We start from the raw sequence: 21,353 nt of genomic DNA, 5'->3' as shown, positions 1-21,353 counted from the left end.
AGGAGCTTGCCCCTGGGCTGCCCGTGGCTGCCGCCTTCTCTCCTCATAAACAAGTGAGCAGGTCGGCCCCGTGGCCCCGTCACCCACAGAGCGCAGGCTTGTTCCGCCCCACCGGGCCCCACTGGCACCAGTGCCCGGGACTCTTGTCTGATGGGCACAGACAGGCCACCAGCCTCCCGTGGAGTACTGAGCCCGGGGCAGTTGTGGGGCAGCAGGGGTCGGAAGGGCCAGGGGCCGGGTGGGGGAGAGGCAGGCTGCCCTGTGCAGAGGCGGGACAGTCGGGCCAAGCAAGACAGGATGTGGACCAGACTGCAGTGAGGAGAGAAGCTCGTGCCTCAGGGCGACGTCCCAGTGGCGTCATCTCGCTGGCACGGGGCTGGGGAGCCTTGCGGTTGCCGTGGCAACAGCTCCTGGTCGGAGGAGGAAGAAGAGGGGTTCCGGGAGCCGCAGTTTCCCCCCAGGTCCCAGGGACAGCTCCACCGGTCAGGTGTTGACCCAGAACCGGACGTGACAGCATGGTCCCACGTGGCCCATGGGACACCCGTGTTGTGGCTTCCTGGGGTTTTTCTGAGCGCGCCTGGCCTGCCTGGCCCTCGGAGCCGTGCACGTGAGCTTCCAGGCCCGCGAGAAGTGCCCTTCTCCCCGCAACAGAGTCGGAATAGAGGGTGTTTGGGGGCAAACCGAGAGCAGGCCCAGCCAGGGCAGGTGGCGGGTGGCCCTACGTGGAGCCCTGCAGGGGACCCGTGGCCAGGTCCTCGGCAGGGGCTTTGTCCACACACTGGGACCTCGTGTCAGGAGAGCAGCTGCTCAGAGGCCAGATAAGGGACATTCCTCCCCCTCCATCCTGCTGGGGGCCCCCACCCTGTCACCCCGTCATCTGTCCGGATCCCTTGTGTCGGGTCCAGTGGTTGACGGCAGTTCCTGGGAGGAGCGGGCCTGTGCATCTTCTGGCGGATGCAAGCCATTCCCCGCAGTGCTGTCTTCGGGGGCAGCGTTCCCGGATCCTGTCAGTAGGAGGGAGCAGGGTGAGGGGCAGGCTGGCAGGCCCCAGGACCCCAGCGCTGTCACCCCCCACAAGAACATCCTGCCAGGTCTGCTCAGGCCCGTCGGACACGGGGCGGGCACAGCCTGGCCAGGATTCACCGCGGCTCTCCTCTCTCTCCCCACCAGTGTGGGCCGCCTGCCCTCCCACATCAACCCCTAACCCCCTGCCCTGCCGGCATGTCCCTGGGGCGCCCCTAGGCCTGGACCAGGTCGCTCTCTGATGTGCTCTGGATCAAAACAAGTCGCGTCGCGTCTGGGCTGAGGCGTAGGTGGCGTGAGCGAGGACCCACGGCCTGTCCAGTGAAGCCATGTGCAGGCCTCCCTGTGGGCCGGGGCGCTGGTGGGGCCGTGACACTGAGGCGTGGACTTCGGGTTTGAGACTTTGACCGGAGTCTGCCCCTGCCAAACAGATCAGCAGGCGTTCCTGCCCTGCCGACAGCTGCCCACAGCTCTGGGCGGCCGAGGAACGCGGGGTCCCTTGGCTACTGACCGGCCCACCGAGACCAGCCAGTGCATCCAAGTCCTAGAGCTGCCTCCTGGTGGCCACGTCACTTTGCACCCCCACCCCCGGGCTAGTCTCCCCAAAGGTGGCCTTGTGGCTGGTGGAGCCGAGCATGAAGTGCAGGCAGCTGGCTGGCTGGCTGCCAGGGGGCAGGCGGGCATCCCTCCAGCGTGACCGTGGGCCTGAGTGTCAGGGGCACCCAGCCCGGCCCGAGGGGCAGGGCCTACACACCCTCTCTGCTACTGTGGCTTCGTCCTGACCTTCACAGGATGGTCGAGCCTCTGGGGTCCTCGGCCCTCCTTTGGTGTCACCCCTGCATTTGTGTGTGTGGGATAGGCATCCTGCGAGGGGCATTGATCCTCCGGTCACTTCCAGTCAGATGCCGGATCTCAGGGTTGGAGTGTCGGTTTCAAGTTGAGGAACAGGGAAGGAAAGGGGCTTGTTCTGTTTTCTCCCGAAATACCGGACCCGAGGGCACTCGGAACTTGCCGGTTGAACCTGGCCTTCCGTCCCTGCTGCCTGCCTGGGGGCACTGCTCCCCCGCTGGGTACTGAGGGCTGGCCCCCAGGGCCGCCAGCCAGCGAGGCCGGGAAGGGGCTTCTTCTGGCTTGGACAGGGCTCCCTGGGCCTCCCAGAAGGAGTGTCGGGAACCTTCCGGTCCCCACGCAGACTGCCCAGGAGAAGCCGCAGCATCTCTCACCGCCCCCTGAATGAGGGGCCGCCCCCCGGGCTTCCAGGGACCCTTCTGGCCCCGGCCTCGTCCCTGCTCTGTGAGGGCTGAGGGAGGATGGTGGGCGAGCCTGGGTCCATGAGACCCCGCCAGGAGGTGGAGAGCCCACAGGGCTCCCGTGTCGGGAGTCAGGGGGTGAGGCTTGCGAGGTTTCTCCCCCTCCCCTGACTGGCCGTCAGGGCCACGCATAGGCTTGTGTGGGAAGAAGCCTGCTCCGGGAGCACTCCCATCTCCTGCTGTAACAACAGGGCCCAGACACACACCTTAATTTGAATTTTCTTTTTTTTGGGTCCTCTGAATTTCAAATGGAGCTGCTTTGAACACACGCTGGCTTCTAAACGTCTCTCGTTTCGTCAGCTGAACAGGTGCGGGAATCGGGGTGGCCCAGAGTGTTCCCTGAGCCCCCTCTGCCCAGATACGCTTGCCCCCTGAGCCTCGTGTGGGAGAGGCCGGGCTTGTGTTTATCCGGAGGGCGCCCCAGGCAGAGCCGCTGCTTGCGGCTGTTTGCTGGGCCCTCCTGGGGTAGGGGGTCTGGAGGTAGGATTGGACAGCAGCGGGGATCCCAGGACACAGCCCCCAGCTCAGGATAAGGAAAGGTTCACCAGCGTCAGATGGAAACAGAGCCGTACCCCTTGGGGGGGGGTGCACGTCCGGAGAGCCCGCAAGGCTAGCGGTCTTACCTCGGTGCTGTGCACGTGAAGTCTTCTTACCTTGGGCTGATTTCTAGATATTCTTTGTGCCTGTTCTGCTGTGGTTCACAGGGCGTCTTGGATCTGTGGTTTTATAGTTGACCAGAATTGGATCATCCAGGCTGTCATTTCTTCCAATACCGTTTCTACGTCCCTCCCCTCTTTTTTGGGGCTCCCGTTACACACATTTAAGGTCACTTGGCTTCATCCCGCTGGTCACTGATGCTGTGTGTGTCTGTCTTCTGTGCTTCCTTTTGGATGCTCTTCGTCGCCCCGTCTTCAAGTTCACTGACCTGCTCTTTGGGGGGTTTTCATGTGCTGTTCATCTCCAATGGGTTTTTCTTCTCAGATCCCTTTATCTGGCCGGCAAGTCCGTCAGCTGGCCCTTGCGAGGCTTGTTCTTAAGCTCTGGCACGGCTGGTCAAGACTGCTTTTATTCTAGGACTAAACTCTGCTGCTGAGATGTAACCCTTCGGGGGTCTCTGGTAAATACCCTGGGCACCTGCTGGAAACTCCCGGGTGTCTGCTGGCCGAGAGCCCCCTCTCGGCTCTGTCGTGGGGGCCTGTGTCCCAGAGCCCCCCGCTCGGCTCCATCCTGTGCAGGCGCTGCCCGCCAGGGCCTCGGCCTGAGCCTCTTGGGCTCACCTCCTGTGTCTCTTCCTCGGGGATCACCGTAGCCACCTGCCCAGCGTGTGCGAACACTTAACCGTGTGTGTTTTGTCCATCGTGTCGGTCATTGATGACACAGAGGCAGGTCTGCTCCCGGTTTATACGTTCAAAGAAGAGCACTCAGCCCACACTGGGGGGCCCCCGTGACCCCCAAAAGCATTCAGGAGACGTGGTCTGTGTCAGCATAGATCCCCGGGCAGAGGTCACAGGCCTCTCACCTTCCCAGAAGCGCCATGGCCCTGGGTGTGCCCCAGGACGGGCAGAGGTGGGACGGCCCCTCCCCCTCACGAGTGGCCCGTGCTGGGGGGAGTCCTTGTGTGCGTGCGGATGGGGCTCTGAGCTCCTGGGAGCAGCAGCCAGTCCTTCCCCCAGACCCCCGTGTGACTGGCCGGCAAGGGGAATAGCGGCCCTTGGTCTTCCAGGTTTGTTTTCACCCGTTGCCTTCCTCAGGTTCGTCGCGGAAAGTTTTAAGCATCTGTGAAAGAGGACGGTGTCCAGAATCCCCACGTGCCCACCGAAGCCCTCCCTGCTGCCCCGATTATTCTGAAGCAGCTCGCGCGCACCGGGCGAGCGTGTGAGCGTTTTGGCGTTAACCTGCATTGTCACCGTGGGGTGGGTTCGGGTTGTTGGACACGGGAGGGCATCGCGGCCTGGCGGTGGGTCCCGGCGCCAGGTGTCGGGCAGCGTGCGGGTCCCGGAGCCCTGGGGGTGGATGGCGGCTGGCAGGGCGCTGGCGTGCAGGCGACCCTGAGGCCTCGACGCTCACCACAGCCAGGCAGCGTGTCACGGCGCTGGGCTTTTACCGGATAAGCCTGTGTTACGGACACCGCGGACGGTCAGAGAGGCCGCCACAGCCGATGCCACGGGCCAGGCGGCTCGACGCGTCCTCCAGTGGCCTGTCCTCCGTGCGTGTACCGGGCAGGGGCAGAGCGGGTCCCTGCTGCCTCTCCCTCTCACGAGGACACCCGTTCCTGGTGGACTGGGGTCCTGCACCATGACCTCATTTTATCTTAATTTTTTCATCACAGCTGCACCCCTAAACACAGTGCACGAGTCTGGGGGACACGGGCCGGCTAGTAACACTGGCTCTGCTGGCATCTTGCTTGTTCCACTCGGCGTGTCAGATACTCGTACGCAGCCGTGCGTGTATGTGGACCGCGTGCCCACGGGCACATGTAATCAATCATACGTGACCGGGATCTGTCATGCCTGCTGGGGGCTTTCCTAGAGCGGCTTCTTCTCTCCGCGAGCCTTCTGGCACTTGGCTCTCCCCGTCCCCGTGCAGGGATGCACCTGCCCTGTGCCCACACCCCACTGAGACCGGAATCTGAGGAGCCAGGGAGGTCAAGGAGCTGTGGCTCCGACGTGCCCACAAAACCCCCAGACTGAGTTGTCAGTGGTGTTTCCGGCCCAGAGGAAGGGTGGCCTGTCCGCCAGGCAAAGGGATGTTTTCTCCTTGGTCTGCCGGCCCCTGCCCCCCACGAGCCTGCAGCCTCGGCCGTGAGCACAGACCCCAGTGCGAGCACGGACAGGCTCGTCCTGCTGCTCGGAGCTGGGGTGCGGGAAGGCCGGGCGGAGGACAGGGGGGCAGGGAGCTGCTCGTTAGCAGCCTCCGACTAGGGCGGGGACCTGGGTCACTGGACGCCTGGACTTGCCCAGCCCCCGCTGCAGGGGAGGCGGGGGGGCAGGGGCCCCAGAGCCCCGCGGCAGCCCCGGCAGGATGCAGGCTGCTTGGTTCTCGGGACGGGGGCTGCGGTGTCCGCAGCGCTCGCCCCTCCCCCTGCCCCTGGCCAGGAGATGATCGCTCTTCGCAGCTCGACGCTGGGGGCCGCCAGGCGTCCGATGAGCAGCCGCTGTCCCTGGGTGATGTTGATCTGTGAGAGCAGCTCGGTACCCTTCCCGGTCTTTAAGGGAACCGCACTCAGCCCGCACGCTGCGCAGACACTTGGATCGTTAGGATCAGGGGGCCAACCCCTCCGCCTCCCCACCCCCCACCCCCCAATCGAGATGCTCTGGCCATGCGAAGGGTGCCTCGTGCAGGCACCACTCCCACAGCCACGGTCTGCCCGGCGGCCACGTCTGCTGTCCGTGGGCAGGGGATGCTGAGGCCTGTCCTCCACCCGCCAGCCGAGGGTGCTGAGGGTCAGCCGGAGCCCTGACGCCAGATGAGGAGGGGGAGTAGGATCCACCCAGGTGCTGAGGCGGCGGGGGTCTCGTGCAGCTGGGAGGCCGGAGGCCGCTCCGAGGCCGCCGCGGGCCAAACACCCGCTGGGCTGGGCTGACGGAGCCCTAAAAAACCACCCCTGCACTTGATCTCGGCAGGGCATTTCTCCCCGAGCCCCGCTGGCGACGGGCCCAGCTGTGAATTGGGAATCGATGCCGGTTCCACCTCCGGCCACCGCGAGGCTGGCTCTGTGGATTCCCGCTGCTGTAAAGCCTCCACCCCTCCCCCACCCCTGGGACAGGCCGGGGGGCGCCCCCGCGGTGGGGCAGAGCCTCGTGTTGGCCAGCTGCCGGGGCGTTGGTCAAGGCGCATGGGAACGCCTGGGCCGGAGGTCGGCGTGTGCCGAAGACGGCCCGCCGTGGCTCGTGTCTCTGTTTCTCTCATGCCCGCCGGTGTTCGGAGACCTTTCTCCCGTTTTCCAGCCGACCTCCTGGGCAGCCCAGAGCGGACAAGGGCTGGGGGGTGCCAGCCGGCTTTACGGGGGACGAGAGGGGCGGCTTCCTGCCCTGGGTGATCGGTCCCCCCAGGGCAGCCTGGTCTGTGTCCGCATCCCCTCTCCAGACTCCAGTGCCCGCCCCTTGTCCCGAGCTCCTGACGCTTTGGAGGCGGGACCAGGACCCACACCTGCTTCCTGATCCCTCTTGGCAAGGTGTTTCTCCCTGACTTCCCAGCTTCGGGGGGAGGGGATAGCGGCACGAAGGGGAGGAGGGGCCGGGGAGCCTGGACCCTGGCACCGGCTCCACCCCGGTCTGGGCGGGATGGACGGCGGAGGCTCGGCTCCCTCCGGGTCTGCCCCGGGCCTCTGTCCAGCGGCCTCCACCCCACCACCCTCGGGAGCCACGTTTCCTTACCCGCCTCCCGAGGAGCGTTTGAAGAGAGGAGGGGACGTGTGCCCACCGTGTGTCCGGTAACCCATCCTCTGGAGACCTCGCCCCCCGTGGCCCGTGCTGACTAGAGGCACAGCCCCGTGGCCAGGCAGCAGCCAGTCTACTCTCCTGGCCTCTGGAGTCAGAGCTTCCTTACAGGGCTTTTCTCGGATGCAGAGCGGGGGCCCCGGGTGGGGATAGAAGCCACCAGCGGGGTAGGCCTCAGCCCTGTCCCGATGAAGGTGCCCACTGTGCCCGTCCTGACCCCTGACCGGGCCGGCAGGGCATCCCCACGGTGGCAGCCGCCTCACCGCCATGAGCTCCCAGACACGGGGGCAGAGGGGCTCCGTCCCCGTCTGGGTGCTGAGTGAGTCCTCTCCCCACATCAGGCAGGCCTGAGGGACAGGGGTCTCCTCGGCAGCCATCTTGGACCCCCTTTCCTCGCCGTCTGCTTCGTCCCAGGTGTGGGGCTGACCCCGCGCTCCGGCAGCCTGTGCCCCGGACTACGTCCCGTGGCCTCGCCTGCCTGGCTTCCCTGTCCCCCCGGGGCCCCCCGCCAGCTCACTGTCCCACGGCACGGCCTGTCCCAGGACCTCCCTCCTCAAAGCCACCAGGGCTGGTCCGAGGACGCACACGCCCAAAGCGGCCCCCGCCCTCTCCACCGGTGCCTGTGGGGGTCCTGCGGATCGCCTTCCGTCCCCCCACGTCCCCGCCGGCTCGCTGCATTTCTCCGGCACCTGACACCTTCCCAGGTGAGCGTCACCTGCACACCTGTTCCTCCACCCGGGCAAGTCCCCGCGTGTCTGCGTGCTCCCAGCCTTCGCGACGGCCGCTGGGGACTCCGAAGCTGCCGGTCGGGGGCGAGGGTGGGGCCACATCTTCTTCCAAGCTCCAGCCTCCGGATGGTCCTGCACCAGGTGCCCTGGAGCCCTAAGGACCAGGGGACGTTGGCGTGGGCCTTCTGGGGCCACACGTAGCACGAGCTCCTCCAGACAGGGCCCCCGCGGCCCGGAGCCACCCCCGCCGCGAGGCGTGGAGCCCAGGTGATGCCTGCTAGAAGGCTGGGAGGAGAGACTGCCCGCCAGGAGCAGGAGGCTGGCCGGGCCTCGGCGCCCACCCCGGCAGCAGGGCGCGACCGGCCTGAGCCTGACCGTGCGCCCGTGCGCTCCCCTGCAGCTACCCGTGGCTGGGGTTTCAGTGGAGGGACGCCCAGGGCGATGAGGGCTGCCCACCGTGACGCCAGGACCCCCGGCCAGGCGGCCGAGTGTTCCCTGACCCGGCTGGAACTGCAGGGTGGTGGGTTTCAGAGGCCTGTGCCACGAAGCTTCGGACGCGTGCGCGTCGCGATCGGCCTTAGCGCTGACGCGCGTGGGGCGGTCTGGCTCACGGTCCAGCCGCCGCCGTCCCTCTTCTGGCTGGAGGTCAGCAGGGCCGCAGCAAGGTGTCTGGGGCTCCACCCGCCAAGGGTAGGTTACGTGTGGGCGCCACCAGGGGGCGAGAGGTGGGTCGGGCAATCGGCTGCCAGCCCTCCAGCCGGCCGCCCCCCTCGGCTTCTGCATCCCTTGAGGGGGCAGCCCGGTGGCGCCCAGTTTGGGTCTGTGAGTAAGGGTCCAGCACGGCAGCAGGTGAACGTGGGATTGACCCACTGAGTCCCCCCTCCCCCACTCCTGGGAGTTTGAGGGCACACCCCAGGTTAGGTTAGGGTCATGTTCGGTCACGGCACTGTTTCCAGTGTGGGGTGTGTGCCCTGTGACGAAGGTGGGGGAGGGGACCCCAGGGCGGCCGACATGTGCCAGCCCTGTGCCAGGGCTCTGGCCCTCGGGAACAAGGCCCCGCTGTCCCCTTGAGCAGGAGGGTAGGGCTGCGGCCGGTAGGGGGAGTCACGGGCACTGGAAGGCAGAGGACACCTTCAGGTTCCCTGCCTGCGTCCACACACTGCAGTCACGACCCCACGGCCGGGCGGCGGCACGTGGAGGCCACTGAGGCTGGCGGAGGGCCCTCCCACGGCAGGAGGGGTAAGGAGCGCCCCGGGGTTTCTTCTGTAGCGGCACCGACCCCCCTTCATGGCCTCTGGGCACCTCCATGCTGTGAATTGGGGGGGGGGGGGCGTGTGTCAGTCCAAAGCGGACACGGTGCCACCGAGGCGGACGTGCGTGCCACTTTAGCCAGTCGCTGTTTTGGGGACCTTTTGTCCACCCCCGACTGGCTGCACCAGCACCCCTTGGGCGCCTGTCACGGGTGCAGGTGTCGGCCACCGTGGCCTCCCGGATCAGAACCTCCTGCACCCACGACCCCTGAGGGCTCGGTGCACAGCTGACGCCCTGTGGCCGTGTGTCCCTGCCGGACGCCCGCCTGCATGCAGGGGGAGGGGGGGGCGTCCCCAGCACACTGAGGGGTGCGGGCTTCTCCCGTGAGCACAGCGCACCCCAACTCAGTTCTCATCCGCGGTCCCGGCACAAAGTGCTGGTTCAGCTCCTGGCTCCGCCAGCGTGGCCGTCAGCACTTCTGCAGGCTCTCTGCGCAAACACAGGCGGGCTGCGCCTGGCGGCAGGCTCCTCGGGGTTCCTCCGGGAACCCCTCAGCTGGGCCCGAGAGGTGCAAAGTGGGGGTGCGGGCGGCACGGGCGGGGCCTCGCCGAGGAGGCGCCTTCAGTGCCAGTCAGCGAGGGCAAGTGGGGTCAGAGTCCAGAGAGGCCCGGATGGCCCTCGGAGTCCCAGCGATAAGGAGGGGGCTTGAGAGAGGACTCTAGAAGGTTCTGACCAACCATGGCCGGGAAGAGGTGGGTCTGTGGTCCCAGTTCCGCCGACTCAGGCACGGCCTCGACCAGATTGAGAGAATCCGGAATGGCGCGTGGGCCCGCCTCCTGCACCTCCAGGCCTCCCAGCGTGAAGGACGCGGGCCCGGAGGGCCTCCCAGCAAGTGTCGTTCCTCTCCACATGACGGTGTCTTCACTATGCGGTTCTTATCCGGGCAGCACCTCCTACACGTGTCGTAATCCGTCCTCAGTAAGCGATGGGAGCTCCTTTGGACTGGATGCCACCGGGCCCAGCCCCCCGTCCCTTGGCCTCCTTCCCATGGCCATCTTGCACATCCTTCCCTGCCGCAGTGCCCGCAGTGAGCTCCCACAGGGGCCGCAGGGTCGCAGTCAGGGCTCCCGAGGGGAGGTGGGCTGGGGGCCGGGGGTTAGAGGGGTGCTGCACAGTGGAGGCCACACGCCCGAGGTCCTGGGGGAGGTGAGCTGGGGGCCGGGGCGGGGGGCCCGCACAGTGGAGGCCACACGCCCGGAGTCCTGCTGCAGTGTAGGTGACGGCTAGCAGGTGCTGAGGGAGCAGGTGGGCGGGCGCTGTGCGGAGGGTGCTCTGCCCCGGCGCTGCCACCCCCCGTGCCCCGGCCTTTGTGTCCCGCCAGCTGCAGCCTCGGCCAGCCCGGACGCCGTGTTCGTGCCCACCCCTGCCGGCGGTCCCCGAGGGCCCCGCGTGGGCACGCTACCCGTCGTGGGTGCTGTCGTGCCACTGGGCTGCCCGTGGGTCACCAGGACCCTGGCTCAGAAGCACCTGCTCGCCGCGTGCAGGCAGGAGACTGACGTGACGCGGAGGCCCCGCTGCGTCTCCCCGCGGCCTCCGTGTCTGTCGATGCCGGGTCTCCGAGGCAGCCGGTCCTGATTAACTGTGCAAACTTAATTAGTTCGCATCAAAGTTTGCAGAGGGCGTTCCTCGGGGAGCTGGCGCGAGCGGCCTCCAATTGCAGGAGGACCGGATTCCTCGCTGAGGTGGTGATGCTAACACTGAGCACCTTCCCAGCGTGTCCGTCCTCCCCGAGTCCTGACGAGATCCGTCTTTCTGTCTGGTCTTCCCTCCCCTGCACCGCTGTACGTAATATTAAAGCAATTTTTCCTGGGGAGACTGGAGGAAGCAGGCAGGGCGTTCTGAGACCCGGGGACCCAGGGTGGCGGGAGGACAGCTGCCTGGCTGTGGGGGCGTCTCCCCATCTGACACGTCGGCCGCACCGCCAGGGTCCTGGGGTGTGGCTGGGGGGCTGCTTGTTACTGGCTACACGCGTGATGGGACTGTGCTTGGCCTCAGCCACCGGGCAGCCTGGTCACTCGTTCCACGGCCCTCACCCCGTGCTGGTCTGGAAGAGTCTGATGCCGCCCCAGGGATCCGTCTCACGTGGGTGACATCTTACGGCTTTGGCCCCTCTCTCGCCCGCCCTGTCCCCCTGGGCCTGAGGCCCCCGCCTCACTTCTCCGCAGGCTGGTGCGGCCTCTGGGGCACCGCCACCACTGGGCAGGTCTCCCCTGTCCACCATGCCCCCAGCTCCCAGCTCCCAGGAAGTTGGCTGTGGCGCCCCGTGTCGTGTTGGCCCAAGTGGCACAGGGAGGCAGGGCTCCAGGTGCGCACCTCTCCACCCCAGGAGAGCCTCTGTCTCCCCACCGGGAGCCTCGGCCCCAGGTCGCTGGAGGATTAGTGGTGCGTGTCTCCTACAGGGAAGACCTGGGCTTCGGGGGGCCTCTGTCTTCCAGTGGCGTCCTGTCCGGCCTCCCTCCCTGCGCCCCTTCCGTAAGGGCTGTGTTAACGTGCCCTGCAGAGGACAGAGAGCACACCCCAAGGTGCGTGACCACCTGCCAGGGCGCTCCCCGTAGTCCCGGCAAGGCAGCGGGCGCCAGAGTGCCAGGCCACGTCCCTCCCCCCCCGCCCCGGGTCCCCCCCCAGCCGCTTCTGAGCCGTCTGTCTTTCTGGCACGTTTGCCGCTTCTCTGCCCGTCCCAGCCACATGCGCAGAGTGGCGGCTGGCAGTGCACCTGCGAACTGGGGCCCAGGGGTTCGGGGAGACTCTTGAGCCGAGCCCTGGTCCCCGCTAGGGCAGTCACCGCTGCCCGGGCCTGAGGTCCCACGGCGGGTACGCCCGATGCACGCCCGGCTGACCCCAGCTTCCCCACGTGGGGCTCAGGACCTTCCCCTTACCCAGCCTGGGGTCTGTTTACACTGTAAACTGTAGGAAGTGCCTCCGGGGTTAGAAGGGGCTGGTCCCTCGGAGAGCGTGCCAGGCTGGGGTTCACGAACTTTGTGCAGGACCAGCCAGCGACTGTTGTGAGCCTTAGAGGCCGTGCAGTCTCTTGTCGCGATGGTCTGCTGTGCCCGTGTCAGGCACAGGCAGCCACAGATGGATATGTAACTGACTGGCCATGGCTGTGTGCCAATAAAACTTTATTTACAAGACACAGATGGTGGGTTTGACCCAAGAGCCATGGTTTTGCTGACCCCTGTTCCAGAAGATGGGTCTGCTTGTAGCACTGACCCCAGCAACTTCCTCAAGTTCATGTGTGTCTCCAGCCTCCGCTCCTCCCACACGTCCCCCCAACGCTGCCGTCAAGGGTCACTGGCCACTGGGCTCCCCCTGGATGCACCAAGTATGTGCTGCCTCAGGACCTTGGCATCTACCTCTCCCACTTCCTGCGGCCCCTCAGAGCCATATGCCTCGTCCTCCGCCTCATTCAGGGCTCTGTTCAAGGGTTACCTTGTGGATGGGCCTTGTATGACCATCTATGTGGAAGAAAACCCACTGCCTCTCTAGAGGCCTCCCCTGCTCCCTTTTTTTGACGTTTTTTTACTTAGACCCGTAAGCTCTATAAAAGCAGCGATTTTGTCTAATTTATTTCCAGTTGTGTTTTTAGCAGCTAGAATAGCACTTGCCACATGATAGGCATTCAGTAAATGTTGGAGGGGTGGGTGGGGGGGTAGATGAGTGGGTAGATGGATGGGCGGATGGATGGACAGACAGGCAGATCGTGGGCAGGTGGATGGGTGGACGGACACACAGGTGGTGATTGGATGGTTGAGTGGGGGGACAGATGGACAGATGGTAGGTGGGTGGATGGACGGACAGAAATATGGTGGGTGGACGGGTGAGTGGACAGGTAGGCAGATGGTGGGTGTGTGGGTGAAGAATGAATGAACGAATGGATGAATGAATGAATGAATGAATGAGGAAGCAGTTAATCCTCTCTGGAGGCTCTGGGAGGATTCACAGGAGAAGCAGACTTCGAGGGGGCCCTTGGAGGACGAGAAGGGCCTCACTGGGAGCAGGTCACACAGGCAGAGGACCGAGCGCACGCGAAGGCACAAGACAGGAGAGCGTGGAACGCGTGTGGGGAACACGTGGCTGGAGGGTGCGGGGCGTGGCATTTCTGCCTGTGGCGTTGGCCTGTGTCAGGGGCAGCCGGAGCTGAGGGGACGGCGGGTGGCCTTCCGGTGGCCTCAGGGTGCGGGGAGGCGGCAGCACGGTGGTGCCTCCGTTGAGCGCACAGGCCCGGCCGGCCGAGCTCCTCGGCTCCCTGGGTGCGTTTCTCGTGTCCTCCCAGAGGGCCCCGAGGCGGACGCCGTTCCTGGTGTGTCAGGGAGGGACAAAGGCCCCAAGAGGGCTCGCTTGCCGGAGAAGATTCGGGGCCGGGCTGCCAGCCGCGGGGAGCGCGTCCCCCTCAGGGCCAGGCCAGCCGCGCCGCTTACCGTCCACTCCCGCCTGAGGTCCCCACAGCTGCCCCAGCCTCGTGTGCCACCTCACACGGGACGGGTCGGCACCCGAGCCTGGTCGGCTCCAGAGCGGGCGGGGAGGCCGTGTGGGTCTGGTCTCGGGGTGCCGCTGCCCGCCACCCCAGGACCCTGGCATCTGCAGAGACACGTCCCCACGGCCGCCCCCTCTCACGCAGGGCGCCACCGTCCTGGTGCCAGCACGCCGACTGCGGTGCCCGGGGACCCGGCGCGCGGCTCCGGGATCCCTGCCGCTGGTGACGGGCGCTCTGGCAATGACTTCCCGGCTCTGAGCCTGACCCCATGGTGAGGAAAATCAGGTTGAAATTAAGTCAGATTTCAAGTGTTAAACCGACCAATTAAAAAAAGCAATCACATAGAAACACGCATTTTTCAAAACGCAGTTGTCTACTCTGTCGTAATTAACGGCCCCAGCGGCCCCAGGACACGTCCTGGCCCCCGGCAGGTGCCAAGCGAGAGGAGGTGCGAGTCTGCGGGCCGGCGGGGCACCCGCCCCCTGAGTGCTCCCCCAGGTCAGGCGCCTGTACCCCAAAGACCCCCTGTGTGAGTACCAGGCACCCCTCCTTTCCCGACGCCCACCCCTACTCCTTCCCGCCCCTGTACCCAGACCCCGCCCCGTGCTGGGTGCCTGACGTCACAGAGGGCAGTCGGTGACAGCGGAGCTGGGGCCCTGGACTACCGTGGGGCGGGACTCGGCCCCTCCTGGGGTGCCAGCCAGCGCAGTGTGGCCGGAGCCTGGAGTCAGGAGGCCCGCGCCAGAATTCCAGCCCACGCCCTGCCTCGGTGTCCCTGTCCGCACCCTGGGGGCGGTGGGGGCTGGCCCAGGTCCTCAGGCTGCCCGCAGCTCCACGACTCAACACGGGCTGCACCGAGCTCTTGTCCCGTGGCTTCTCCCCTTGCCGCTCCCGGGCTCTCGGGAGCCGCCCCCCAATGCGCCAGCCAGGCCGCTGTAACAGCCCCATGGAGACCCGCCGGCTGCGGCGGGAGGGGACCTCACTTGTACCCAGCTCGGGAAGGAGGGTGAAGACCCGCCGTGCCTTCCGACCAGGCCCCGAGGGAGCCTCCCAGGTGCCCAGAACAGGAGGCCTCGGTGAGCGTTTTATGGATGAATTCCAGCCATACTGTGTGCGTGTTGCCCACCTTCCGCGGGTTCCCGAAGCTTCCCACCACTGCCCGGCACCCCCGCGTTGGCCCCAGGCTCAGCTTCAGGAAGCCCGTCTTACCACTGTTGCCGTGCAGTTCTGTGGGCCGACGGGATGCCCGGGGAGGCAGGTTTCGGTCCAGTGACACATGAAGGTGGCCATGTGAGGTGCTGAGCTCCCCGTCAGGGCATCGCTGAAGTGGGGTCACCAGCCTTAGCAGAAGGCGGCTGTCTTGACCAGACGGCATCTGAGGTCCCTTGTATCTCAGGGCCCCCGTGAGCCTGGAGCCCCCACCCACATGCCCCTCTTAGGCTACACTTCCTTGGGGTCTCGGCCCAAATGCTGCCTTCCCAGGGGCTGGGTCTCCGCGTGCATTGTTGACTGGTCCCGCCCCACGCCGCCACAGCAGGTCCTCGTGTCCTTTGCCATCCTCCGCCTCCCGCTGTGGTCTGGCGAGTACTCGGGGTGCTGGTGCAGGGGGGACACGTGCGAGCGCGTGAACGAGCCGTTGTGGGAACGAATGACTGGATGGGTGAGCGAATGAACGAGTGAGTGAACGGGCCAGTGTGAACGGGCAGGTGAGCAGGCAGGGGGCCGGGAGGGCGGGTGGGCCGGTGAACCAGTTTGCATGCACGGCCGCCAGGGGCGTTGGCCGCCTCTGGAGGGTGCTGCTGGGGCAGGCCCGGCCGCCTGCGCCTAGAGGGGTCACCTGGGTGATGGCGGAGGCGGAGTTGGAGCCCAGTCATCCGGAGGCCACTGGAGACACGGGTGATTTAGCGACGTGATTATTTCCTAATGCGATACCTCAGAGCTTTTTTATTAGATTTCCCCCTTTTCCTTCCAAATGCTCTTTGGAAATAAACACCTGGGGCTGTTACACTTTACTCGGTTTAATTAACTTTTAAATCACACAGCGTCACCCGGACCGCTCTCAAATGTCGGCTCCCGGCTGGGCCAGGGCGGCCCGCCGTGCTGCCCCCACAGGTGCCCTGGGAGCCCCCAGAGTCCAGGCCGTGGCCCTCGGCCCCTGCCCCGCCGGAGGTTCCGGGCCGGTGGGCACCACCCGGGCCAGCGGACTCAGGGTCTCGCCGCAGGACGAGAAGCGCCCACCCGCAGCCCAGACACGATGAGACCGGCCGTGGAGGTTTTCCAGAGCACGTGCCAGCCCCGCCCTCTGGGCATTGCGGGGCCCCGCTCCGTCTGTGCCTGGCTGCCTCCCTTCCCAACACCCCGCAGCACCCCCAAAAGGCCCAGCTGCACCCACCGGACGTGTCTGCCTCTGTTTCCGGGTGCAGACGCGCTGGAGCATCGGGAACGTCTGTCTACGGAGGAGCACGGGGGCACCTCTCCTCACGCAGCGCCCGCCCGGCCTTTAGTCCGGCTCCATTTGGTGGTCTCCCTGTGTTCAGTAATTTGTGACTTTCCGGGAAATGATCCACTTCCTTCAAGCTTTCAAACCACCCATCTTATCCCGGAGCACTTTGAAAACACGGGCCTTGCACGAGTTATTTGGCGCGGTGGCGGCCAGGGAGGCGGTGATGGCACGTAGCGGGCGCTTCCCCATCCTGGGCGTCTGAGATCCCCGAGGTAGGCACCAGCCCCTGGGCTCCCTGCCCGTGGGCTGCCCTGCTCGGGGCGGTGGGCGCCTGTGGAGGCCGTCCGGTGCTGGCCTGTCCTGGTCCCAGGGAGTCGGAATAGGAGGGGGAGGTCACTGTCCACAGGTGCCCCAGAGTGGGGTGCCCGGTGTTTCCAGGGCTCTCACCCTGTAACGCTTGGGGCATCTGCCCCAGGCCGGTCCATTCCGTTGTCACTCGGGGACGGGAGGCCGTGTCCCTCTACCTTTCTGCCAGGACACAGGCTCCGAGAGCAGCCTCCTCTGGGTGGCCTGAGGTCTGGCCTCTGCCATGACGGCCGTGTCCCCAACACCACAGCGGGGACAGCAGCGTGGAACCCGGAGGGCTGTGGTCTAGGGGTGACTTTCCCTGAGAGGGAGGCCCTCCCAGCGGATCTGGGGCCCTGCCGCCATGTGGGCAGCGTTCCGACGAAGGCAGGCGGAAGTCAGAGAGACGGCGTGTGCTGGTTTGTTCGGGAAGTTAGATTCCCTTAATGTCACACGCTCGGCTGGAACGTTAACCACTGTTTTCCGAATGAGAGCCTGGCTGATGGTGCTCGTCCGGGAGGCCCAGCCTGCGTGAGCCCTCTCTTCGTAAGCACACTCTCCCCCTCTGCGTCCAGGGAGAGGGACCTCGGCGGCCCTCGTGGCAAGCCCCCAGAACCACGTCCACCCACGTCGGGCCCGTGTCCCTTCCCCACCAGGACCTTTGGGGGCCTCCCAGGGCGGAGGCGGGACCGGCCCAGGCGGCACAGACACGGTTCTCCGCCCGGGAAGTGCCTTCCTGCCCTGGGGGGTCGGAGCGCGTGGGCCCTGGCCGCTGGGGGCCTGGCCGACTGCCCTGTGCATGGCGCAGCTGCCCGGACCACCGCTGCTTCAGGACAGCGACCGTGACCGCCTTCCCGCCCTTTGTTGGCAGGGGTGCTGGGCCTTCCAGACCCTCCTGAGCCACGTCCCATCCCTGGACACCTGGCCCGCTGCCCCATGGCCCCAGCTCGTTTGGATGTGAGATTTGGTGCTTGCTCAACAGAAGAGGCCAGACTTCGGTGGGGACAGATGTGAGCTCTTCAGACACCCCCGAAGAGAGGGGTGATTTGCCTTTCCGAGAACAGGCTGGAGAATCATTTCCGAAATTAAATCACAGGAAGATACCTGCCGGATGTGAGCAGATGGCTCGTATCCGTTCTTGGGGCCGAGGAGCAAATCGCTGCAGATACGTTTTCAAGTTTCTTCTTCAAATGAACGTGGTCAGTGAAAATGCAGAGTTATCAGCAGGACGTGGACTCTACTGCAGGATGAAGAAAACCCTACGATATGATTCCAGCCCCGTGATGCAGGTCTGAAAGCAAATAGCTCCGTGCGGCCGAGGCGCTGACGAGACGGAGAACACGCGTCACACGGTCTGCACCCGCAGATGGCTTCGGTCCGAGCGTTGTTTGCGAAGAACGAAGGACTTCCTTCCTCTGGCTTTTGTTGTCCGAGGGCAGGGGTCTGGGGGAGGGAAGCAGTGTGCGTGCCGTGCCCTTGGCCGCAGAGCGAGGGGCGGGCGGCCCTCAGGTGTCTAACGCGGGTGCCCACACGGCATGGCGTCTCCTCTCTGAGGGCCGGACCGTGGCAGGGGGAGCCCGGGACCCTGTGCTTCCAGCCGGCTCTTTGTCCAAGAGGAGGGGGGCGGAGGGGAGAGCCCTCGGTCCTGGTGACCCCACCAGCCAGGTGGCCGTGTCCTGTCCCGAGTCCTCTCCATGGGCTGGATGCTTTGGTCCCGAATCACCCCTCGGTTTGGGGACGCCTTGGGTGCAAATGACTCTAGTTTGATCGGCATCCTTGGGTCTTGGTGCTTGCTCCCTTGGTGGTCTTGGTGGCCTCCACCCTGGCGGTGAGACGCTGCCCCGCAAGGGCAAACCGCATCTCACCCTGGCTGTGCTCCGGCTTTCACCCAGACTTTTGTACCCCTTGCGGAGCTGAAGGCGGGGGCCCGCGCAAGAGTGGGGTGGCACGTGCCCCCTGGAGCACGGATGGAGGGCCCGGAGGCCAGCCGTGTCCCCTCCTGTCTGTCCCCCGCTCCCGAGGCACAGCCGCCACTCAGCCGTCCTGACAGCCCTGGGTGGTGGTGCCTTAGAATGGGTTCCCGTGGAGCTTGGCTGCAGGGAGAGGCCCCCGCCCCCATTTGGTGGCAAGGCTGAGCGTGTCCGCGTTACTCTGTGGTCCCCCCAGGCCCTGCGGAGGAAGTCAGGGTGGCCAGCGTGGCTTTGTGTGCCTGACCCGAGGCGGTCCGTCACCCCGGGCCCGCTGCCTGGCTGGTGCACACCCAGGGACTCGAGCTCAGAGAGGCGAGCGAGAGACCACAACGGCCGTGCTGCTCAGTGCACTCCATTCTGGAACCAGTGGGAGACAGGCCAGTCAGTGGGGTTCCGGGCCGTCGTTTTTGGGTTGCTGACTTCCCGGCTGCCAGACGCAGAAGGAGCCGGAAGAGCCGCTAACCGACCAAGGTCAGAGCCGCGGCCACCCCTGCGTCAGTATTCTAGGCACGGCTGTGCTGGACCGAGCTGCGCTTTGGAGCGTGAGTCCCCGCCTCCTACGGGCTGGGAATAAATAGTGGGCTCCCAACCCCAGGCCGGCACACTGCCCGGTGGCCCGCCAGTCTGCCAGGAGGGGTCGTGGGAAGCAGGAGACCTCTGCTCCAGCGCCCCCCGTGCCCTGCGGTCGGCCCACCCGGGCAGTGCCCGTAATGGTACCAGGCGGCGCCCATGCCCAGGGAGAGCGAGACGAGCCCTGGGCGTCACCGTGGTCCCCTCCCCCATCATCCTGCCGCACGGGCTCTCGATGGAGGGGACAGTGACCCTGGCCGTCAGGCCGTGCATTGTGATGGCAGCTCGGGGATGGTCATGCTGCCCCGGCTCACAGTGGTGGGGTGCAGCCCGGGGAGGCGGTTCTGGCTGAGCTCCCAGCCCCTCGCCTCTGGTGCACATGCTCCCCCCCCACCCCCCAGGTGGAAAGGGAAGACGGGGTCAGACATTGGGACCCTCTGCACAGTGTCCAGCACATGCCGAGTCCTGTCAGGTCACCCTGGGGGCAGCCCAGGGCTCCTGTGTCATCGCAGCCCCTCTCTCCGCCTCGGGGCAGAGGCAGATGTGAGGGGAGGTGTCGGTCCCCCGCGTAAGGAGAAGGTCCCAGGTGTGGCAGCCCCAAGCTCAGCTCTCGCCTGCCCCTGCAGCCCCCACCCCGCCACAGGCCCTGTGTCCCCCGCCACGCCCACCCGCCCTCTCCGGGGTCTGCCTGTGGGGCGTCCACCCGTCTCCTGCTGGGTTCCCGCCCATCATCCCTCCCATCGTCCCTCGGGCTCAGGCCTGCCCTGTCACGGGGTCACCCTACAGGTCACGGAGGGTCCTGCAGGAGCGCGCACCGTCACTGCGTCCCGGAGTGTGTGACGGCCCAACCCTTGTCGGTGGGATGCACGCGGCCCCGTGACAGGATGTGACCCGAGCGGGCCAGCAGGGGTGAGGCACGGGGACGCCCGGCATGGCTAGTTCTTTGCTTCGTTGTCTTTTCACCCGTGGTGAGATTGTGCCGATTCACGTGAATGTCCTCGCGGTGGCTTCGGCTCACCCCCTCAGAGCCTCCTTCCTGTCAGGCGGGCGCGTGTGTTTGCAGGGACCAGACTTCCAGGCTGTCCTGTCGCCACGGCGGCATGAAGTGTGGAGCAGAAGGGAGGTTCTCACCAGCCTGTCCCGGGGGGAGGAGCGCCAGCGGGACGGCTCTTGCGAAAGCAGGGTGTCCTCGGAGACCGGTCCTCGCCGGACCTGCCCCTTTGGAAACGAGAGGGGTGCCTGAACCGGCATCCCCGGCTTTGACTTTGATGCCTTCGCCTGAGGCGGAAAAGGCCCGGGAGGAGCCAGGCACTTCGGCGATGAGATGTTTTAACTGCATCTTAAGATGGGATTGCAATAAAGAACGCCGAACCGTGACTAACCGATCGTATCTCAGGTCGGCCCAGCACAGTCAGCTGGGCCGCCCGCAAGGTCTGCGCGCTCATCGGGCCGCGGCCCCCGGGGAGCCTTCCGGGTGCAGCCCGCCGCGCAGCAGGCTCAGCCCGGGGCTCGTGAGCAAGAGGGAGGTTCCTGTTCTGCTCAGTCGATGTATCACCCATCCAAGAGCCTTCGGGTTCTCCAAGAAGGAGGAGGGAAGGACACGCCATCCCGCAGGGTTCACAGTGAGGCAGAGGGTCCCGGCGGAGGGTGACCTGCTCCTGCTTTTCCGGCCACCCTGCCTGCCGGCGAGGTTCCGGGGCTCGGTGTGCGCTCCTGAGCGTGAGGACGGGAAGCCCGGGCCGCAGGCCTGCCTGGTGGGCGTGCTGGGACCTCACCTCGGCTCAGGGGTCAGGCAAGCAGCCTCTCCCCGGCGGGCTTTCCCGTTGAGCCACAGGCGGGCGGAGGTGCACGCGGCCTCGCCATACCCCGGTGGCCTGGGCAGGGGGCAGGAGGGGGGCAGAAGCCCAGGCCAGGGAGGACAGGGGCACGTGGTCGGTGCTGGCTCAGGGCCCCGGGCGGGAAAGGAGGGCCGAGGAGGTGGGCAGTCTGTCCTCAGCCGGGCCGGGCCCTCCTAGGAGGCTCCAGGAGACCATCACCGTGGAGCAGGCACCCCCCACCGCGGGGTCCCAGGACTCCTGCCCCGGGTCCTTTCCGGCCGCCGCCAGGGACTGAGACGGGCTCCTCAGGGTGCAGCAGAGCCTGAGCCCCGAGCCCCTTGCCGGGACTGGCGGGGACTGCAGTCCCGGAGACGTGGCCTTGGGGCCCCTGGGCCGGAGCCTTGGGAACGGCCGGGTTGCCCCAGGGCCCAGGGGGGTGGCGGCCCCCCACAAGCCCGGAGCAGGGGTCGGAGGGGCCGGGTGTGACCTGTGGAATCTGTTGGGACTCCCTCTCTTGTGTAATTACCGGCGTGGCAGTTGCAGAGTTGAGATACGGCTTAAAAAGCCTTTGTGAGTAATTAGTGTCAAAAACACAAGATCTACAAAGCCATAAACTCACAGCTTGGTGATATTACCGAGTACTAATTAAAAAAGAAAAAAGAAAATTTCCTTTCATGATCCGATTTTCAGCCTTGCCAAAGATGAAAAACAAGGCCGTTTGCAGATGATACCAACGCCAGAGGGCTGAGCGGGGTCGTCAGCACAGAGATGGTGGCAGAAACGTGAGGGCTGGGGACCCTGGGACATTGTGGGGCCTGGCTCCCTGAGGCCTCAGCCAGGAGCGCCCGTGGTTCCTGGCGGGGACGGAGAACCCCGAGTCAGGGGCAGTCACAGGCCCGAGAGATGGGGCCTCGTCCCCCAGC

The 21,353-nt window shown here is 66.0% G+C and overlaps 1 protein-coding gene and 1 long non-coding RNA gene across 9 annotated transcripts in view; both read left to right on the top strand.

Annotated features, from left to right (window-relative positions):
- The window catches only part of MAD1L1 (mitotic arrest deficient 1 like 1), a 321,159-nt gene that overhangs the window by 288,112 nt on the left and 11,694 nt on the right, over positions 1 to 21,353 (top strand). The gene's annotated exons all lie outside the window — the stretch shown is intronic.
- LOC147572851 (uncharacterized) lies at positions 12,485 to 19,990 on the top strand. The gene is made up of 2 exons (XR_015245698.1): positions 12,485 to 16,619; positions 16,945 to 19,990. It is a non-coding gene; the product is annotated as an uncharacterized LOC147572851 (long non-coding RNA).

The sequence above is a fragment of the Puma concolor genome, chromosome E3 (assembly GCF_028749965.1).
Source record: "Puma concolor isolate L17-30 chromosome E3, mPumCon1.1.hap2, whole genome shotgun sequence".
Classification (NCBI taxonomy): Eukaryota; Metazoa; Chordata; class Mammalia; order Carnivora; family Felidae; genus Puma; species Puma concolor.
The sequence above is the reverse complement of the archived record's forward strand: the minus strand, read 5'-3'. Positions and strand labels throughout refer to the sequence as shown.